At 44.3% G+C, this 21,701-nt stretch overlaps 1 protein-coding gene and 1 pseudogene across 1 annotated transcript in view; one reads left to right on the top strand and one right to left on the bottom strand.

Moving 5' to 3' along the window:
- The window catches only part of LOC124803467 (probable cytochrome P450 4aa1), a 217,173-nt gene that overhangs the window by 125,487 nt on the left and 69,985 nt on the right, over window positions 1-21,701 (bottom strand). The window lies entirely within an intron of this gene.
- On the top strand, window positions 18,686-18,803 carry LOC124803588 (annotated as a pseudogene).

Raw genomic sequence — 21,701 nt, 5'->3', positions numbered from 1 at the left:
CTGACTTCAAATAATTAATACAAAAGAACGGCCCTGAATTAGAAGAAATCCTTACAATAACCTATGCATTACATAAGTCACTTACCTCGCAAAAATCTCCATTACACGAACTATCGCAATACAGCAAGCCCCAATACTGCCAGCTAAATAAAAGATTCAAACGACTGAAGGCTCTAACTGCTGATAGACATGTGGTTAGCAAAAGAAAGATTTTACTGCAGAGCAAACAATGTATTTGCCTTAATATTGTGACAACCTGTACAAAAATTATATAACCGTGCATGACATCCAGATCCAAAAATTATATAATCATTGACAAATCACATTTCCGTGGAGGACACACGTCCAGATCGGTTGCTCGCGCTAACACTTCATACCTGTAACCTCCATCAATGCTAACTACTCACATCTAACTTCCGTCACTGCTGGCTGCTCACCTCCAAATTCCATACCGACCAGCCACAGAGCCTCTTACAGGGTGCGCACAGCGCTGTCAGAGGTATTAATGCAGAGCGCTACACAGCGCTGCCAACATACAAACACATAAACAGCCTACTTACGCTGTAAATATCATTGAAGAATTCTTCGCTGGTGCAGCAACACTTTACCCTTTCACCTTGATTCAGGCGGCAGCAGAAACCGGCACGCTAAGGTGAGGGGGTCACGACAGATTTCAGTGCGAGGTCCACCTGTTCACTGATATGGCCAACCAGTGTGTCTCACAGGCATGGCAGTGCGTGCTGGAATTGACAAACGTGAGGCGAACAATTCAGAACAAGTAAGTTGAGCCTCTTGACACATGATATCTCCGAGATTATATGCAGTTCCACTGTTGGCACAGTTGGAAATTGCCCCTGGCTCTTAGTCCACCACAAGTTGCATACCCCAAGTCTCACCTACTGGGGAAAGACCTGAAGTTCTCCACAAGAAGAAGAATAAGAAGGCAAAGAATCACAATTATCTTTCATCGAGCCTCATACAGGAGCGAATTAGCAGGAAAAAAGCACTCCTCCACGTTGTACAAACCAAGCAAACTATCCTCCACCACTGAATCTTCCCTCTTTGCTGTTTTGCTGGCCTGGTAGCCAATCCAGAAACAGCACCGGAGTTGCCACTCTGGGGGCAGCGAGGTTCTGCTTTGCGTATCCCGAGAGGAAACAATCAGCGATTCAAAATCTGACTTTCTAAAAAAAGAAGATTTTAGACTAGGGAGGCATCATTCTCACGATAAGCATGGCCATGTTTTGGCAAAAAACGTCCACCTAGGTGGGACCACAGTCTCTCATTTATGATGAGATCTAATCTTTCAGGACGACCATTTCCAATTTCTGAAATAAGGCTGTTAAGCTGCCCAGACAGTCGTACCTGTGAAATATAATTTTTTTCCGCTCGCTGAAACAATCTGACGACTTCCTGGCATCAGGGGACTTACAGTCTTGCCTCCACTTATCACGTGCACCGGCCTCTCGGATTGTATCGTCCCAGCTTCTAGCACGACAATGCTTATAGTTTTATGACCAGCCTGCCATTTGCACAAAAGTTCAGATTATATCAGTGTTTCGTAAATGACTTCCTGCACCCACTTTTCGCCATCTGGCCACCTTCACGATGGATTGTCGCGTGGCCCAGGGAAAATGTTTTGCGAGCCGGCGCCCTCCTGCTCTGAAGAGAGTAGGAAGAGAGGAGCGCCACGGCCCAAGGTCCCTCTTCAGGTGCAATTCACAGAGTTCTGTTTCCCCAAATCAATCGCACAACCAGGTCGCTAGACACAACATTTATGGCCCACAATCCAGTTTTCTACCCCTCTCTGTCGCCTCCACTATGGCCCTTCAGGTACAAATTCTCTACAGGTTATACATGCAGTTACAAGAACGTTCTGCTCACAATTTCCTCATGAAAACAAATAGTTATAAGCCATACATACCAAATGTAGTATTGTAGAACATGGAGATCATCACCTAAAATATGAATATAGAGTAGTTAAAGTGAGAGGGTGGCTTGCCACCTTCCACTACCTCCCTATTATTGAATAATTTCTGCATGGGGAGTGTCATACTTCAATAAAGAGGTTAGTGTGACATGGAGCAGAAGAAATTACGACAGTCTAACTGGGTCTTTGAGATTAACATGCTGGACCATGACAGCTCTGACAACCAAAAACAAAGAAAAGAAAACCACACCCTGTCTAGTCCTCATTCAACCAAGGGTCGTACATACAATCAGTGCTGCAGGTTTGCAAAAATTTTGTTCCTGTGGACTATCAGGTATTTGACACACACACCTTACCATAAACACAATGATTGAATCGTTAAAACATCACCCAGGCATTTAACTAATCCATTCACACCGAAGCTGAGATCAGATATGACTGGTTTCCCTAACCAAAATACAGTATCATTGAGCACTGCATTCTCTGCCTCGGAGATTTTTTTGTGCCTACCCAAGCATTGACAATGACTCAGTCTTCCATAGAGAATACAACATGACAAATTATATCGAAGCATCCAGCAAAACTAGTTGTTTTATTACATCAGAGTAAACGGTGTTAACACAAAATGAACAAAATGTAAATGACATGTGCCATACAGTGATACATCACACAAATGACAAAGACAAAATAAATACATGAATCAATTTGAAAAGGTGGTTTGAATATTAGCGGATTTTTGTGTGTGATCTTTTGTCAATCTTAGATTTTAGATGAGATTGACCTTGTACCCCAGCACACATCTAAAAATTGTGTTGTCCCATAAAAGATGCCTTTAATATAATAAAATAAATACAGCAAGACACAAAAAAAATAAGAATTTAAAAACAGAAACATTTTTAAGTCTCCCACTGCTCCCTTCTCAAGGGTCTTAAGGAAGTCCAAAAATTAATTTTAACATTAGACAGACACATAAACACAGCACTACATTCGACAGGTGCGTAACAGGTTGGATGTGGCAGGTGTTGCAGGTGAGCTGGTGCTAAGAGCAGGGTTACCCCTTTACTTAACATCATCAGTGGTGACAGTGGTGCCAGGGCAGGACCTGTCTCCAGTCTATGGCAGCAACAAGTAGGCATCTGGACTACTGACAGACCGGAGGTGGGGTAGCAGATGACGAACAGCTGCTCTTGTTGAAGACACTCCTCCAGCAGCAGTTGCCAGTGTACTGGGAAGTGCCTGGAGGCGTCAGTCGCTTCTTCTGGTGTCTCCGGACTCTCCTTCCTGGTTGGCAGTGGTGTTACATTTAGGTCACGTCCCTTGAGACCATTGCGTCAGATTGTGGAGGTCCCAGGTGGTTGCTAACATCAGGGGCGAGCCTGCTGGCTGCAGTCGAGGCATTGCTGTGGCAACACCAAGTCAGCTGGTCTCTCGTCATGGGGTGTCGCTCGAGCTGTGATGTCACGCTGGCAGCCATGCCCAAGGTCATTCTGTGACACCCGAGCCCTGCCTGTCGCACTGTGGTATGGATGCCCGCATTGTGCCAAGCCGTGTTCAGCCACAGTCTTCTGTTTGGTCACTGTTTGGCATGCCATAGTCCTCTGCACAATATTTAGCACATGTTTTAGTGCCGAGTTTTTACAATAAATGTTTACAAAACAAATCCATAGAAAATCATAACAAATATATGAACTGGTGGTAATTAAACTTTAAAATAATATTAATAGAGAAGAAAAGTGCCCTGTTTCTGTCTTTCATTAAAATAAATAACAACAAAAAATTAATCTCTTATCTCAAAAGACACCTAAAAAATGAACTTCTAGTCGTGAAGCCGCTGCTGTTGTGTACGGCAATGCCATGTTAGTTTCCCCCCACCCGTCAATGCATCCTGACACAGCCTGCATGTACATACTTCATGCACTCTCACACCATGCATCACTTACTTCTAATTATTGTACCCATCACCAAGTTTAGCTACCTGTAGCCCTTTCTACTTTACGCTGCTCTGGATTTTCATACTTCTCCTGATTTCAACCTATTGGATTGTGACACTGATGTGGATATCTGGGGCAGAATCTGGGTCGAATATTGCTCACTCTCTGTTGTCAGCTTGGATCAGACATTGGCACAAATTCACCTTTCCCTCTAAAACTGGCCAATAACTGTCAAAAATCGACAAACAAATATCATCAATTAACAGATGCTGCAATGATATGAATATACCAGGTCTTATTAATAATTTTTTGTTTCAGAGTGAACAGTATCTTTCGTTTTCATCCGGTACCATTCACCATTTCCTTGCTATGCATCTAAAAATGAACTATCATGACTCCCACTCCAAGTCTTCACGCCACATAATACAAATCTTTACCGATGACGCACCTCTGACGCTGGCGATCAACAATCTAAAGACCTCAAGACGAACATCATCGCACTCTTGGCGATAATCCATAAGCGATAAACACAGACGAAATAGTACCTCCAGCGAAAAACATCGCACCGTAGGCGATTATCCATAAGTGCAACCACACACGAAAACAACCAACGAGAACACATCGCTCCACTGGCGATAATCCTAATCGAATCACACCGAGAAAAATAGCCATACTGGAGCGTCAACACGCCTCTGGCGTGGACAACCCATGCCCATCTCGCAAGATACCCCCACCGGTATCGGAGGCATGATCCAAATCACGCCAAGATCACCTGTCGGATCACAGATCAGCTGCCTGTGGCGCCACCATCGCCTCCTCACTCCGAATGGTGAAATAGACCGTGCATATGCCGCACTGGCAGTGTCCACAATATCAACGGAAGGAACCAAACCATTACTGTATTCCAAGATTAATTCTGAAAATTGTATTTCCAAGCCTTGTGCAATTATGCCCGAACCAAAGAATGCAATTTTCACGTTGTCCCAACATATACCTTTGCTGTGACTTGACACGCTAGTAATACAGAAATGTTCAAGTGTTGAACCTACCAGTTTTGTCATAAATCCGAGATGTTTCCTCCGAGAAATCGGCACATTCCTATCCATGAAATAATTTTTTATCTGAGAAACAGGAGAGGATACCAGTACGACACATATCGGTAAATTATCAAAGTGAAAATGCTGGACAGAAAACTACGATCGCCAAACTCATTAATCAGATGTCACAGGAAAAGATCTTATCCACTAATTACAATAATAAATCGTCCAAAAAATGTAAATACATACAAATAAAGAATAATACACTAAGTGGCTACTTAAATGAATTGGAAACAAATGATACTTAGCAATAAATGATATAATGAGGCCGCAGCGGCCGACTGTTAATTCCTACGCGGTTTCTGTCTGTTTGGGGGGGGGGGGGGGGGGGGCAGGTGCTCTGATTTCCACTGCTTCATTCTGGTGATCACGTTGCGGACTTTGCCTACCATCACCTCCATTATTCCTTGTTTGTCCTGAGTTCCAGACTGACTCGAGGAAGCGGTTATAATTTTACATTCCTTCTTCCTGCTGCTATTTCCGTTTCCGTGAAAGTTACCGACATACGTCCCCCGTCTGCTTCTATTAATCCCCTACGGCTCATTATTAAATCTCTGGTCTTGTTGGCCTGTTTTTATTTGTATTTTGCCCGTCGTTATTTCCTACAGATACACCTTGCGAATTTCGTTCCTTACGTCTCATTCGGTCGCTCACGTTTTGTGTTTCCTTGACAAAGTCTGACTCTCGTAGAGCGCGCTTGAATGACTGTGTTGCGTCGTTACATTTACCAATGGGCAGTTTCTGGTACCTCAATGACAGTTTCGTGTGGCAGTGTCTCATTATCTCTTTATCACTATGTGGTTGGTCCAGGTAACGTTTCTTGTTGACGATCGTCTCGAAAACTTTACCAGACTGCGGCACCCCGATGCTTCGTAATCCTTACCTAACATAATCTCCTGTGTAATCCTTTCTTGGGTCTCCTGTGACCAGTAGGTATTTAGGAAAGCCCCTTTGAATTCGCGGCAGTTTGCGCAGCGCTACGCATGTGCCTTGCTACTGAATCTTCCAGGTATCCACAGACAAATTCCAATCCGTATACTAGTGGCCATGACTCGGGTAGTACCCTATCATATTGAGCAGTCCCTGACTTGGGGTGTAATGAATTGTGGTTCCCTTATGCAGTTATAAGAACATCCTTCTCACAATTTCCTCATCTAAAAAAAGATCATAAGTCACACATACCAAATGTAGTATTGGGGAACACGGAGATCTTGATCTAAAATATGAATATTAATCTGACTGACAGAGTAGTTAAAGTGAGAGAGTGGCTTTCGACCTTTCAACTTGAGTTGCGTTTTACACTGAATGGACTAACAACTACACTTCAGCCGCTGTCAGGAACTGTGTTTTGTCGTCCGCGACTTTTCCTTCTGTGATATGTGGGAGATTCGACATGGCGATGTGCAGGGCTATACATATCAGACGGGCCATTCTGCGAGTCGCATGGAGAGAATTTAACTCTCGTCAATGCTATCCAAGATGCAGGACGCTGGCCCTTGGCGTTCTTGGACCACTGTGCCTACGTCAGCACCGACCTCCTCCCACAGCAGGCAGTTTCGCTCAGTCACGTACCGTGGAAATGAAACACTGCACACCTTAGCAGCCTTAATGGCTGACAACGTTTAGTGGTAGTTTGGACGGGGTACAGACGTCAATGCATGGCATACACGGTGATGATGGCTTGGTGGCAGGACTCCGCCAAACTTGCGATATGACAAGTCTTGATGCAATTGAGCAGGGAAATGTCTGCATGTAATTGCCATACAACAGACTTGTCTTTCAGTGTGCTCCAAGAAGAATGGAAAAGAAGGAACGGTCAGCAGGCTTACCTCTAGACGAGGAGGACTTAAAGGACATACTCTCACAACCAGAAAAAGTTGAAAGTGCAATAATGCAACGTGTGAGAGCACCCAACGCATTGTAATAGTGGAGTGTGATAGCACGCAACAGCTGATAGAGCAAGAGAACCTACAGATGGTAATGGGAATTGCGAAAAGGACACAAACAGTGATGGACATGACATGAAAAATGAAGTTTGTGACCATACCTGGGGCCTGTTTATGAAATGTGTGATAATGCAGTGCGACTGAATTAGAGAATATTGAGAATATTCATGCGTGAACCACAGCAGTAAGACACAGGGTTAGGTACACTCATAAAAAAGCTGTACTATAAATTTTCCTGTCATGGTGGAAGTTGATCAGACTCAACTCAGTGTCAACAACTTGCCTACAAATACGAAGGAAGGAACTGCAGACTCTACCTTACGTCGTCTTTAAGAGGAGGCAGAAAACACTTAATATTGAGCTTCTGTACAGGCAATTAGTGATGACACATAGCCGAACTCTATATGATCACAGGTTACACTGGTCCGTGGCTGTGTGCTCACTAGGTTCCCGTCGCATTCACGCACAATCAAATCTCACCCCAACGGCAATGGAACAGAGACAAATGATTAAAATCGGCCAGCTAAATGCGATGCGCAGTGTCACGGTGATGCAAGAACTCTGGAAAATGTTGCAGTAGTTGGAGCTACACATAATATGTGTACGGGAGCTATGTTCCAGAAAAGGAGCAGTACTCCACACGCCAGTTGCAGCACAGATCAAAACATCAGAACATCACCCACTTGCAGCGACTGTGGTGCCAGGCAAAGACATTACAGTGGGAAAGATACGTCAACTCTACGACGAACGTCCAGTGACACTAGAAATAATGACTGTCTTAGGAAAATTTTACATAACTTATCAATATTTTCGAAACAGTCAGAAGATACAACCACATATAGAAAAATTAAAGACAGCAGCAATATTGGATCCACACGATAGACACATTTTCGTAATGGACACAAAAGCAAAATCAACATTCTGGACCGAGCGAGGCGGCGCAGTGGTCAGCACACTGGACTCGCATTCGGGAGGACGACGGTTCAGTCCCGCGTCCGGCCATCCTGATTTAGGTTTTCCTTGATTTCGGTAAATCGCTCCAGGCAAATGCCGGGATGGTTCAAAAATGGCTCTGAGCACTATGGGACTCAACTGCTGTGGTCATAAGTCCCCTAGAACTTAGAACTACTTAAACCTAACTAACCTAAGGACATCACACACATCCATGCCCGAGGCAGGATTCGAACCTGCGACCGTAACGGTCGTGCGGTTCCAGACTGTAGCGCCTTTAACCGCTCGGCCACTCCGGCTGGCCCGGGATGGTTCCTTTGAAAGAGCACGCAAGACTTCATTCCCCATCCTTCCCTAATACGATGAGACCGATGACCTCGCTGTTTGCTCTCTTCCCCCAAACAGCCCAACCCCCTCAACATTCTGGCATAGCGGAGTAACGGGAGAAAGTGTGCTGTGCCTGCAGGACATAATACAAGAGCTTTATCTGCATATCATCAACAGGCGACTCAACCCACCTTCTTCCCAAAATAGCGCTGTTTCGGCAACAAATATTGATTTTTACCTCCGCAAATTCGAAAGTCAGTGGCCACATTACAACTGGAAGGTCCGTTATGAACTTAGAAGTGACCGTAATCTCATTTACTTCACAATTACAAGCGCAGATAATGACTTAGACACTAGAATCCAGCCCGAGAGAATATACATTCTACGCAGAGCGAATTGAGAACTTTTAGAGGAGGAATTCAAGACACAACAACTGCAAGGAAGCCGATTTGATGTTGACTTCAAAGCAGAGAAATTGGTGCGAACGCTACAGATGGCCTAAGACAAGCTGATCCCAACATTTTTTAGGAAATCAAAAGGGATTTGAATCCTGCCTTCAGTCATTACGATGTAGAGCAAAGCAGACGAGGAGATACTATCAGAGATCTTTAGGAGAAACAGAATGACAAAGGAGGCTGACTTTCTATCGAACAGGCAAAAAACAATATAAAGAACACACTACACCAGAGAAGAGTACAAAAATGGAAGGCGTACATCAAGGATCAAATTGTAACAGATGTTTGGAGCTTTCCTCGCAAACTTGCAATAAATAATGTTCGATCACCCTCTATAGTATCGACCCTGAGAAGAGCCGACGGCACGATGACGACTGCGAAACATCATGCAGTACCCACTCAGAACTTTGTTCCCGACAGATAAAACGATGGAAGACACGGAGTTCCATCGGCATCTTCGCTCTGAAGTACTAGAGCAGCATGTGAATAAGAGTGTTCTGATTCCATTTGCCCAGGTGGAAGTGAGACTGGCAATAATGAAGTTAGAGAAGAAGAAAGCATCAGGACGTGACAGAATACTGGCAGAAGTGTTGCTTCAGCTAGTTGACCAAATTGTGCCATATATAAGATGAACATCAACAAAAGCAAAACGAGGATAATGGAATGTAGTCGAATGAAGTCGGTTGATGCTGAGGGAATTAGATTAGACACTTAAAGTAGTAAACGAGTTTTGCTATTTGGGGAGCAAAATAACTGATGATAGTCTAAGTAGAGAGGTTATAAAATGTAGACTGGCAATGGCAAGGAAAGCGTTTCTGAAGAAGAGAAATTTGTTAACATCGAGTTTAAATTTAAGTGCCAGGAAGTCGTTTATGGAAGTATTTGTATGGAGTGTAGCCATGTACTTAAGTGAAACATGGACGATAAATAGTTTAGACAAGAAGAGAATAGAAGCTTTCAAAATGTGGTGCTACACAAGAATCCTGAAGACTAGATGGGTAGATCACATAACTAACGAGGAGGTATTGAATAGAACTGGAGAGAAGAGAAATTTGTGGCACAACTTGACTAGAAGAAGGGATCGGTTGGTAGGGCATATTCTGAGGCATCAAGGCATGAACAATTTAGTATTGGAGGGCAGCTTGGAGGGTAAAAATCGTAGAGGGAGACCAAGAGATGAATACACTAAACATATTCAGAAGGATCTAGGTTGCATTAGGTACTGGGAGATGAAGAACCTTGCACAGGATAGAGTAGCATGGAGAGCTGCATCAAACCAGTCTCTGGACTGAAAACCACAACAGCAACAACATAGGGGATAGGCAAAATAATGTGAACAGAGGTAGTAATGGGATGGTTGTGTTTGGTGGTCGACAATGGTGGTAAGCCACGTGTCGCGCTGGACCGTGCATGTTCAGTACGGACCAGGCATCAGTGCAGGTTGTTTACGAGTAGTGTATGATTCGTATTTGCATTCAGAGGCCGAGATCGCCATGCAATGAAAGACCTAACAGAGTTCCAGAGAGGGTAGATTATGAGGACCCTGTTAGCTGGACTTTCAGTAATGAAGACAGCCAACTTACTGAGTGTATCAAGGAAAAAAAATCAAATGGCTCCAAGCACTATGGAACTTAACATCTCAGGTCATCAGTCCCCTAGACTTAGAACTACTTAAACCTAACTAACACAAAGACATCACACACATACATGCCCGAGGCAGGATTCGAACCTGCGACCGTAGCAGCAGCGCGGTTCCGGACTGAGGCGCCTAGAACAGCTCGGCCACAGTGGCCGGCCAGTGTTTCAAAAGCAACTGTTTCAACAGTCATGACAGCCTTCATAAAACATGGAGAGACATCATCGTGTAAACGTAACAGTGGGCGCCAATCAGAACTAAATGACAGAGATCGTACTACGCTAACACGTATTGTGTCAAAACGACATGAAAGTACGGCGGCTAAAGTGACTGCAGAGCTCAATAGCCATCTGCGAGGCCCCGTATCTATCGACACTGTCCGCCGAGAACTCCATAAAGCGAACGTTCATGGACGAACTGCTATACTGAAACCATTAGTGACGACAACCAACGCAAAGAAGCGTAAAACATGGTATCAGGAACATAAATCGTGGACGCCCGTTCATTGGAAACACCTCATATGTTCCTACGAATCAGGTTGAAACCTGCACCACGCAAGTAACGAGCAGCCCTTAGTGGCTCGCCATCACAGTTTTCTTTATCTTTAATATTTTTGTGACTAATGCCCTTTTGGCATATTTATTATTTTATAAATGATATATAAGTACTGCCAGTCTTTCTCGACGATTCCGTACTTATACTCTATCATACGTTTTTAGTTATAATTCTGTGACCATGTTATACAATATAGACGTTCTGAGGAAGACACGCCTAGCAGTGTCGAAACCAGGTTAATTTGTTAAAAATAGTGACCGAGTGCTGATTTCCTTCACTTGCGTCCAAGGTATCTCTATAACAGTCTACGAGATAACTGCGCAGACAGGTACGTGCATTTAGAATGTCCTGGAAAGAAAACTGTGAAAGATAACACCAAAGGCTGCCGACAGAGATCTGTTTGTGGTCCAGAGTTCTGGGATGTTGGCATAGAGCCATTACTTAATCAGCTTTAGAGTATAACAAACACCGGAGGATGCATCGCCTACGCAGACGATCTGCTAATGATAGTATCTGCTAGCACGAGGTCTAAATTAGACGAAAGCAGTTTGGTAGTTGTGGGTAGAAAACGAACTAACGATAGCAGGGCACAAAAATGTCTATATGTTACTACAAGTAACATGATCAAGAACGAGAAATCCCACAATCAGAACAAATGACCAGACTATGAAAACAAAAGAGGTATATAGGTACCTTGGATTAACATCGACAAAAAGCAAAACTACCATCCACATATACAAATCGTTCGCCAGAGAGGCATTAAAATCCTAAATAAAATAGTAACAGCTGGTGAAAGAAGCTTTCGGGTGTCAGTAAGTGCAGTATGAACGTACGACACCGCAATATTACTCGCTATTGTGAGTTACGGGTCGAGTGTTTGGGCTCATTGTGCCTCTGCTATCCTTACCTTTCTGGCTCTGATTAGTGTACTGCGAGTGACACACGCGTATAGAACAACACCGACTGAGGCACTGCTGGTGACATTAGGCTTGCTACGTCTAGACGTAGCAGTAAGAAATAGAGGTGCACAATATTGACTCAGAAAGCGCGAATATGATAAGGTAAAGGAGTAGTGGGTGCAAGAGCCGATTCGAATAAGGAAATAAAAGCATGTGATGGTAGAGAATGACAAAAAATTTGGGACAGGGAGGGGAACCTACCATTTCCTTTCTAACATAAAAGAAAGAACAAGAATGACGTACTTCCTTCCGACCAAGGTAGCTACATATATCCTGTCGGGACATGGACCGTATGCCATCTACTTCCTAAAAGTAGGATAATGCACCACAGACTCTTTTGTAGTTAATACTACTTTTTGTTTTAATGTAGTTATTCTTTGTAGATCCTCCCCCCCCCCCCGCCCTTAAATAGCATATCTTTTAGTTATTCCTAACAGCTGTGAAATCATATTAAAATCTTAAGTGTTTTATTCATGTCAAGTCATATGCAACATCCGTTCTGTTTTTATACAGATAACAGACTAAAAGAAACTAGCAATTAAATAAATAAATAACTACTTCTGGTGGGTCTTGCCCACTCGTCTCGTGTTGTTGTTGTGGTCTTCAGTCCTGAGACTGGTTTGATGCAGCTCTCCATGCTACTCTATCCTGTGCAAGCTTTTTCATCTCCCAGTACCTACTGCAACCTACATCCCTTTGAATCTGCTTAGTGTATTCGTCTCTTGGTCTCCCTCTATGATTTTTACCCTCCACGCTGCCCTCCAATATTTTATTAGTGAACCCTTGATGCCACAGAACATGTCCTACCAACCGATCCCCTCTTCTGGTCAAGTTGTGCCACAAACTTCTCTTCTCCCCAATCTTATTCAATACCTCCTCATTAGCTATGTGATCTACCCATCTAATCATCAGCATTCTTATCTAGCACCACATTTCGAAAGCTTCTATTCTCTTCTTGTCCAAACTATTTATCGTCCATGTTTCACTTCCATACATGGCTACACTCCATACAAATACTTTCAGAAACGACTACCTGACACTTAAATCTATACTCGATGTTAACAAATTCCTCTTCTTCAGAAACGCTTTCCTTGCCATTGCCAGTCTACATTTTACATCCTCTCTACTTCGAACATCATCAGTTATTTTGCTCCCCAAATAGCAAAACTCCTTTACTACTTTAAGTTTCTCATTTCCTAATCTAAATCGGCCGCGGTGGTCTAGCGGTTCTGGCGCTCAGTCCGGAGCCGCGCGACTGCTACGGTCGCAGGTTCGAATCCTGCCTCGGGCATGGATGTGTGTGATGTCCTTAGGCTAGTTAGGTTTAAGTAGTTCTAAGTTCTAGGGGACTGATGACCATAGATGTTATGTCCCATAGTGCTCAGAGCCTAATCTAATTCCCTCAGCATCACCCGACTTAATTCGACTACATTCCATTATCGTCGTTTTGCTTTTGTTGATGCTCATCTTATATCCTCCTTTCAAGACACTGTCCATTCCGTTCAACTGCTCTTCCAAGTCCTTTGCTGTCTCTGACGGAATTACAATGTCATCGGCATACCTCAAAGTTTTTATTTCTTCGCCATGCATTTTAATACCTACTCCGAATTTTTCTTTTGTTTCCTTCACTGCTTGCTCAATATACAGATTGAATAACATCGGGGAAAGGCTACAACCTGTCTCACTCCCTTCCCAACCACTGATTCCCTTTCATGCCCCTCAACTCTTATAACTGCCATCTGGTTTCTGTAGAAATTGTAAATAGCCTTTCACTCCCTGTATTTTACCCCTGCCACCTTCAAAATTTGAAAGAGAGTATTCCAGTCAACATTGTCAAAATCTTTCTCTAAATCTACAAATTCCTTAATCTAGCTTCCAAGATAAGTCGGAGGGTCAGTAATGCCTCACGTGTTCCAACATTTCTACGAAATCCAAACTGATCTTCCCCGAGGTCGGCTACTACCAGTTTTTCCATTCGTCTGTAAAGAATTCGGGTCAGTATTTTGCAGCTGTGACTTATTAAACTGATAGTTCAGTAATTTTCACATCTGTCAATACCTGCTTTCTTTGGTATTAGAATTATTATATTCTTCTTGAAGTCTGAGGGTATTTCGCCTGTCTCATACATCTTGCTCACCAGGTGGTAGAGTTTTGTCAGGACTGGCTCTCCCAAGGTTGTCAGTAGTTCTAATGGAATGTTGTCTACTCCCGGGGCCTTGTTTCGACTCAGGTCTTTCAGTGCTCTGTCAAACTCTTCACGCAGTATCAAATCTCCCATTTCATCCTCATCTACATTCTCTTCTATTTCCATAATATTGTCTTCAAGTACACCGCCCTTGTATAGACCCTCTATATACTCCTTCCACCTTTCTGCTTTCCCTCCTTTGCTTAGAACTGGGTTTCCATCTGAGCTCTTGACAAGTGTCTCTCTTTTCTCCAAAGGTCTCTTTAATTTTCCTGTAGGCAGTACCTATCTTACCCCTAGTGAGATAAGCCTCTACATCCTTACATTTGTCCTCTAGCCATCCCTGCTTAGCCATTTTGCACTTCCTGTCGATCTCATTTTTGAGACGTTTATATTCCTTTTTGCCTGCTTCATTTACTGCATTTTTATATTTTCTCCTTTCATCAATTAAATTCAATATTTCTTCTGTTACCCAAGGAGTTCTACTAGCCCTCGTCTTTTTACCTACTTGATCCTCTGCTGCCTTCACTACTTCATCCCTCAAAGCTACCCATTCTTCTTCTTGTGGATTGGCAGGAGAGACAACCCACGGAGTTTGGAGGAAGCCGAAAGGCACGCGTTTTAGCTCACGCAGGTTGGCGAGAGGTCTGGAACAGGACAAGGAATTCAGACTTCAGAAAAAAGGTGGTACTTGGTGGAATACTTAACTTTAATCCATCAATGTTGAATGTAGCTCTTGTCTGTACATTCTTCACAATATCGATAGCAACTGATAATGGCGCCTTGCTAGGTCGTAGCAAATGACCTAGCTGAAGGCTATGCCAACTATCGTCTCGGCAAATGAGAGCGTATTTTGTTAGTGAACCATCGCTAGCAAAGTCGGTTGTACAACTGGGACGAGTGCTAGGAAGTCTATAGACCTGGCGTGTGGCGGCGCTCGGTCTGCAATCACTGATAGTGGCGACACGCGGGTCCGACGTATACTAACGGACCGCGGCCGATTTAAAGGCTACCACCTAGCAAGTGTGGTGTCTGGCGGTGACACCACACTTCTTCTACTGTGTTTCTTTCCCCCATTCCTGTCAATTGTTCCCTTATGCTCTCCCTGAAACTCTGTACAACCTCTGGTTCTTTCAGTTTATCCAGGTCCCATCTCCTTAAATTCCCACCTTTTTGCAGTTTCTTGTTTTAATCTAAATTTCATAGCCAATAGATTGTGGTGAGAGTCCACATCTGCCCCTGGAAATGTCTTATAATTTACAACCTGGTTCCTATATCTCTGTCTTATCATTATACATAATCTATCTGAAACCTGTCAGTATCTCCAGGCTTCTTCCATGTATACAACCTTCTTTCATGATTCTTTAACCAAGTGTTAGCTATGATTAAGTTGTGCTCTGTGCAAAATTCTACCAGGCGGCTTCGTCTTTCATTTCTTAGCCCCAATCCATATTCACCTACTACGTTTCCATCTCTCCCTTTTCCTACTACCGAATTCCAGTCACCCATGACTATTAAATTTTCGTCTCCCTTCAGTATATGAGTAATTTCTTTGATTTCATCATACATTTCTTCAATTTCTTCATCTGCAGAGCTATTTGGCATATAAACTTGTACTACTGTAGTAGGCGTGGGCTTCGTGTCTATCTTGGCCACATTAATGCGTTCACTATGCTGTTTGTAGTAGCTTAGTCGCACTCCTATTTTTTTATTCATTATTAAACCTACTCCTGCATTACCCCTATTTGATTTTGTATTTATAATCCTGTATTCGCCTGACCAAAAGTCTTGTTCCTCCTGCCACCGAACTTCACTAATTCCCACTATATCTAACTTTAACCTATCCATTTCCCTTTTCAAATTTTCTAACCTACCTGCCCGATTAAGGGATCTGACATTCCACGCGTCTCGTATAGCGTGCCTAAGAGACGCTGCGTTCTCAATATGCTACACAACAATTCAAGCAAGTAACGTTAGTAGTTTTATTTCAATGAAGCAAGTTGACAATACTTAACTTGAATGTACAATGGTGTCGCACGTGATGGGCGACGTGCAATATAAATCCGAGTTCTTGGTATACACAATGTCCAAACAGGCAATGGATATGGATCACTACAATCTGATATCGTAACAGTCTCTGCTAGGCCGTGCTAATACTGTCCACTAATGTCCGTATACTGAGCCGATCTGAGCTCAATCACTCGCTTAAGGCACGGATTGAACCTCGAGTCAGATGGGGCAGGAGTCTAAGCAGCGAAGCTGGTGTTCCTCCGTGGTAGGCAACCGTGGTAAAACGATGGCCTCTGGTACAAATGGTCCTCAGGCTACTATAGAAGGTTTTAGGAGTAGGCGATGGCGGCAGCGTCCTCTGGGGCAGGTCGTCTTCTGCCGGAGCGCCACTCCTCCTTGAGCCACTTCTCGGTCTACCTGGTAGACGCACTCCCAGTGGTCGGGGAGGGCGTCGGTCGCACGGGCAGAATCGAAGGGGAGGCTCTGGTACGTCAGGCGGCGTAAATGGATATGGGTCGTCCACGTGAGGGTACCACACGTCCTCGAGTGACGCCGCGATCTTCTCAAGGAAGGACGTGCCTTTACAGTTCGGTGTAAAGAACATTTTCTGAGGAAAAACGGTTCGTGTGCCCCTAATTCGTTCTTTGGAGATCACCTGTTAATCACAGGACATTCTCCTAAAGGGGTTGAGAAGTTGGAAATTTTGCATATTGAAGAAAAAAGGGCGTAAACTTGATATTTTGGAGGAGCTGGATATTTTCAAGCATTTACTTTCGAATGACGCTCTTTTTCTCAGCGAGCAGGTGCAGTTGCGCGGAAGAAGTTATTTCAATGGTATAAAGCCGCTGCTTGACGAGGTCTAACACTTTGCTGTACCAACAACTTCTTGCAGAGTCAGAGATACCCTTTCTTTCTACTTTTTACGGCTCACATACGTAAATTTAAAAAAAAAACTTTTTTGGTTTTTATAACGTGTCTATTACAGCAAGCAGTAATGTCATTTAATGGATTATTTCGTATATGTCTTCTTTATGCATTTATTGTGGAATTTTTGTACTACAGCCAGTCATTCATTAGTTGTATTTTATATCATGCAGTATCCCGCAATTGTAATTACTTCATGTACACCGTTCAGGTGTTTGTTCACTTCCTCCCCTGCATTTACGAGAAATGTTTACAAAATAGCTTGTTTTACCAATTAGCCACCAGATGGCGGTCTTGCCTTGCAGTTGCCGTGGCGCACAAGTCACACGATGTTTCAGTTTTGTGTTGACTGTAGCGGAGGACACATGGCAGCCCCCAGTGGGTAGCACCTCTGTTGCATTTTATTTTAATTCTGACCATCTGACGCTGTTAGGTATGACCGCAGCTTTCGTACGTTACGGTGTAACATTTAGTTTTAATTTTGTCCGAAGAAGGTGTCCCTTGTGACACCGAAACCTAGGTCACAAATTAATTGTGTTCGCTACTGAGGGCTGTGTTTTTCAAATTTTGTATTGTACAACAGTCGCCGATCGACAGCCATGTTAAAAGCTTTATTATTCTTAAGGAAGGGCTGCACAGTGCGTTCATCTGGAAGCAGCAGGCACAGGGGCAGCCCCCCCCCCCCCTCCTCGGAAGTCCCTGCCTCGACGTGGGAGGTGACTGACGGCGACTCTTTCCTGGTTCGCGGGACCGCCGCCACAGTGGGAGGCAGTCTGGGTGAGTCGACGTCAATCCCCTCCCGCATTTCTGAAGGTGGAGACGTGGTGGGCGTCTGCGTGGCGGCGTCCGCACCCACCGGGCGCCCCGCGGGAGAGGCGGGCGCGAAAGTGGGCGCCACGCAGCTCCTGGAGCTGACGATGGACACTTGCGAGCTCTTCCTTAAGTGCGGCCCGCTCGGCCGCAAAGGCGGCTCGGAAGGCGGCCGTCTCGTCGTCAGTGGTGGCTTCGAGAGGCGGTGCGGAGGGGGGGGGGGGGAGGCGTCCTGGCACCAGACACCGCTGCAGGGGTGTGGCGGCGAAACTCCTTAAAAGACAGCCGCAGCTACGCGAGTTGCCGGCGTGTGTTGGACCGCCGCAGTTCGCGCACCTGCTGGCCGCCCCTCGAGGCTCGGTGCAACTGCGGGTGCCGTGGGCTGCCGCGCACTTCGAGCACGCGACGCCGTTCTCGCAAACGTTCGCAGTGCGCCCCAGGTGCTGGCACCTGTAGCACCGCACGCCCTCGCGTTTCCGCTGTCGCTCCCCACCGCAGCGATGAGAAGCTCCAGTGCGGCTGCGAGCTGCTGTCCCTTGCGTTGGGCTGGTGACGTCGGAGTGCGCGAGCGACGGTAGCGAAGTGAGCCGCAGCAGGTCGGGCAGCGGCGTGCGTGATTGCGTGCGTGCGCGCGTGCGTGTGCTGATCTGAGCGGCCGGAGCGGCGCTTACATTCACTTCGGCCTGAGGGCGTCCCTGTCGCGGTGCGGTCTTTTCCCGTGCACCACTGGCCGACGTCCTTTCACCGCCTTCTCTGGCCTCGCATTCCTCATCTCGGTTCCGGCGCTTGTGGTTGCGCCAGAACAACTCCAAAAAAGGACGTACAAGCGTACTGTAGCCAGTCTCTTCAGTAGTCCCGTTGGGTTTTCTCAGCGTTCCGCCAATAAATCGCAGTCTTTGGTTTGCTTTCCCGCAACATTATGTATGTCATCGTTCCGACTTAACATTTCCCTAACTGTAGTCTCTAAACGGCAACGGCCTTGCCGCAGTGGATACACCGGTTTCCGTGAGATCACCGAAGTTAAGCGCTGTCGGGCGTGGTTGGCACTCGGATGGGTGACCATCCAGGCCGCCATGCGCTGTTGCCATTTTTCGGGGTGCACTCAGCCTCGTGACGCCAATTGAGTAGCTACTCGACCGAATAGTAGCGGCTTCGGTCAAGAATACCATCATAATGACCGGGAGAGCGGTGTGCTGACCCCGCGTCCCTCCTATCCACATCTTCGACTGAGGATGACACGGCGGTCGAATGGTCCCGGTAGGCCACTCGTGGCCTGAAGATGGAGTGTGAGTAATCTCTAAATACTTACTTGAATTTACAGCCTTTATATTTGTGTGATTTATCATGTAACAGAAATTTAGCGGTTTTCTTTTGGTATTCATGTTGATGACTTCACACTTTTCATTATTTAAGACTCCATTGCCACTATTTGCATCATACAGATATCTTGTCTAAAGCGTTTTGCAATTTGTTTTGATCGTTTAGTGACTTTATAAGACGGTGAATGACGCCATCATCTGAAAACATTGTAAAAGTGCTACTAAGATTGCCTCCTAAATCGTTTATGTAGATCAGCAACAGCAGAGGACCTACAACACTTCCTTGGCAAACGAAAGATATTACTTCTTGTTTGTTCGATGTCTTTCCTTTAGTCACTACGAACTACGATCTTTTTGACAGGAAATGACGAATCCAATCGCACAATTGAGACAATAGTTCATAGACACGCAATTTTATTAGAGATAACTTGTCAGGTACGGTGTCAAAAGCCTTCTGGAAAGCTAAAAATCTGGAATCAGTTTGACATCCCTTGTCAACAGCACTCATTACTTCGTGAGAATAAATATCTAGTTATGTTTCACAAATTCTCTGAATCCGTGTTGGCTGTCTGTCAATATATCGTTCTCCTCGAGATAATTCGTAATGTTGGAACACAGTGTATGTTCCAAAATCCTACCTCAAATCTATGTTAGCGATGTGGCTCTGTAGTTCAGCGGATTACTGTTATTTCTTTCTGGATATTGGTGCGGCCTATACAGCTTTCCGGTTTTAAGTAAGAATGTATCAACGAGCGATCAGTTGTATATGATAGCCAAATATGAAGCTATTGCATCAGCATACTCCGAAAGGAACCTGAGCGGTATAAACTCAGGTCTGGAGGCCTTACCTGTATTAAATGATTTAGGCTGCTCTGTTACACCCAGAATATCTATTTCTGAGTTAGTCGTGTTGTCAGTTGTTCTTGGTCGAAATCTGGATTATTTTCTTCGTCCCGCATGGTGAAGGAATTTCGAAAAATCTAACTTAGTAACTCACCTTTGGTGGCACTGCCATTAGCAGCATGACCATTGTTATCGCGCAATGGAGATATTGATTGAGTCTTTCCATTGATGTACAGTCATGCTCAAAACTACCCGAACGACCTGAACTGCATTTCGCCTGATTCGCATAACGCGGCTGTCTAGCAGGTCCTCTAATCGCTTCTTGGTACAGTCGTTTGGCTATTGAAAATGGTTCCAGCAAGTCACCACTAGAAAACACTGCTCTGTATCGCAGTAACTCGTGATGTAAAGTAGTACCACTATGCTACAAATATCAAGGAACACCTTATCACAGATAAGAGTGTCGTTAAGGCTTGTAATCTCACATTTCTTACAATAAATCACATACTTGAAATGTTGCCACTCTCATTACTATGTCAGATAGGTAATGCACGTTGTGAGTTCGTCGTATTTATGATTTTCTCGTCAAAGTATCATACAGTACTTATTATTTAACACAAAATGATATTAAAAATTCAAGTTATCCACGAGCAGCTAGTTGAGAATATGTATGAACTTCAAATGACACGACGAACCGTCTCGTTCTGCGTATGGATTCAAACCTAGGTAATGCAAAATAAGCAAAGATTTCGTGACTGACGCAAACTAACAGTCATTCCTGATTAGGCATACAGAGAGTGATATACCTCGATTTTAGACAGTATGAGTTATCAAATATCAACTTTAAATTACATAACACAAACATTTTTAACGGACGCGAATTCCTCCCCAGCATCTCTTGTCCCTGTTAACGAACTACGAGAGATGTTAAATATTGCTTCTTCACAAGTAACTTCACAAGTAACTTACTTGAAATGCCGTGAGGTAAAGCTTTGTGTTGGACAGGGATTCGAACCCAGAACCTAATTGGATTGATATCGAAGCATAACCAACTGTGACATATCGGATTTTCTCGGCAGTAGCTAGATGTTTTAACTGAAATGACGAGAAGAAACATTAATTTTTTCCTTCCCAGGACTCCAACCCGGCACCTATCGCTGTTATATTCTAGAGAAAACGAACGTTAAATATGGGTTTGTTGCACCAGCAGCGACATGTGAGCATGTTTGAACTATAAATAATATGACGAAGAGTTCAGTGCTCACTGGGAATGGAGCCCCACACATATCGTTGTTGACTACACACAAAGAGACGTCAGCTACCGAATTTTTCTCCACCAGCAGCTCGGAATAACATCTTGAACTTACAGTGATCTCGCAAATAGTTCTGTGTCCCACTGGGAGTCAAAAACGTTAGATATCGTTAGTGTTGACAACGAATGAAAAAACATTAAAAATCAAAATTATTATCCACCAGCAGATAGGTGTTCTCATGCTAGAGCTTGATAATACATAATGAAATCCTTAGTGCCGGCCAGGATTCGAACCCATTCACACGTAATATGTGGAGATGTTGAGGAATCGGCAGTTCTGAACAAACAACAAATTGTAGCCGAGCTGTGTTGCCACGAAGGGATCAAATTCCGCGTTAAGGGCGGTCTGAGTCGCATTCTCAGTTCAGAACCAATTTTATCGACATACAGAAGCTCAGATAAAAGATGGAATAAGCGTCCTGTGACTCTACATAGCGTTTGCTTCGACACTAGGAATAAATAACTAGTATAAGAAAGGTTACTGGTGATAGAGTTTCTACATGTCGCCACT

Source organism: Schistocerca piceifrons, chromosome 6 (assembly GCF_021461385.2).
Source record: "Schistocerca piceifrons isolate TAMUIC-IGC-003096 chromosome 6, iqSchPice1.1, whole genome shotgun sequence".
Classification (NCBI taxonomy): Eukaryota; Metazoa; Arthropoda; class Insecta; order Orthoptera; family Acrididae; genus Schistocerca; species Schistocerca piceifrons.
This window is presented reverse-complemented; position numbering and strand designations above follow the sequence as displayed.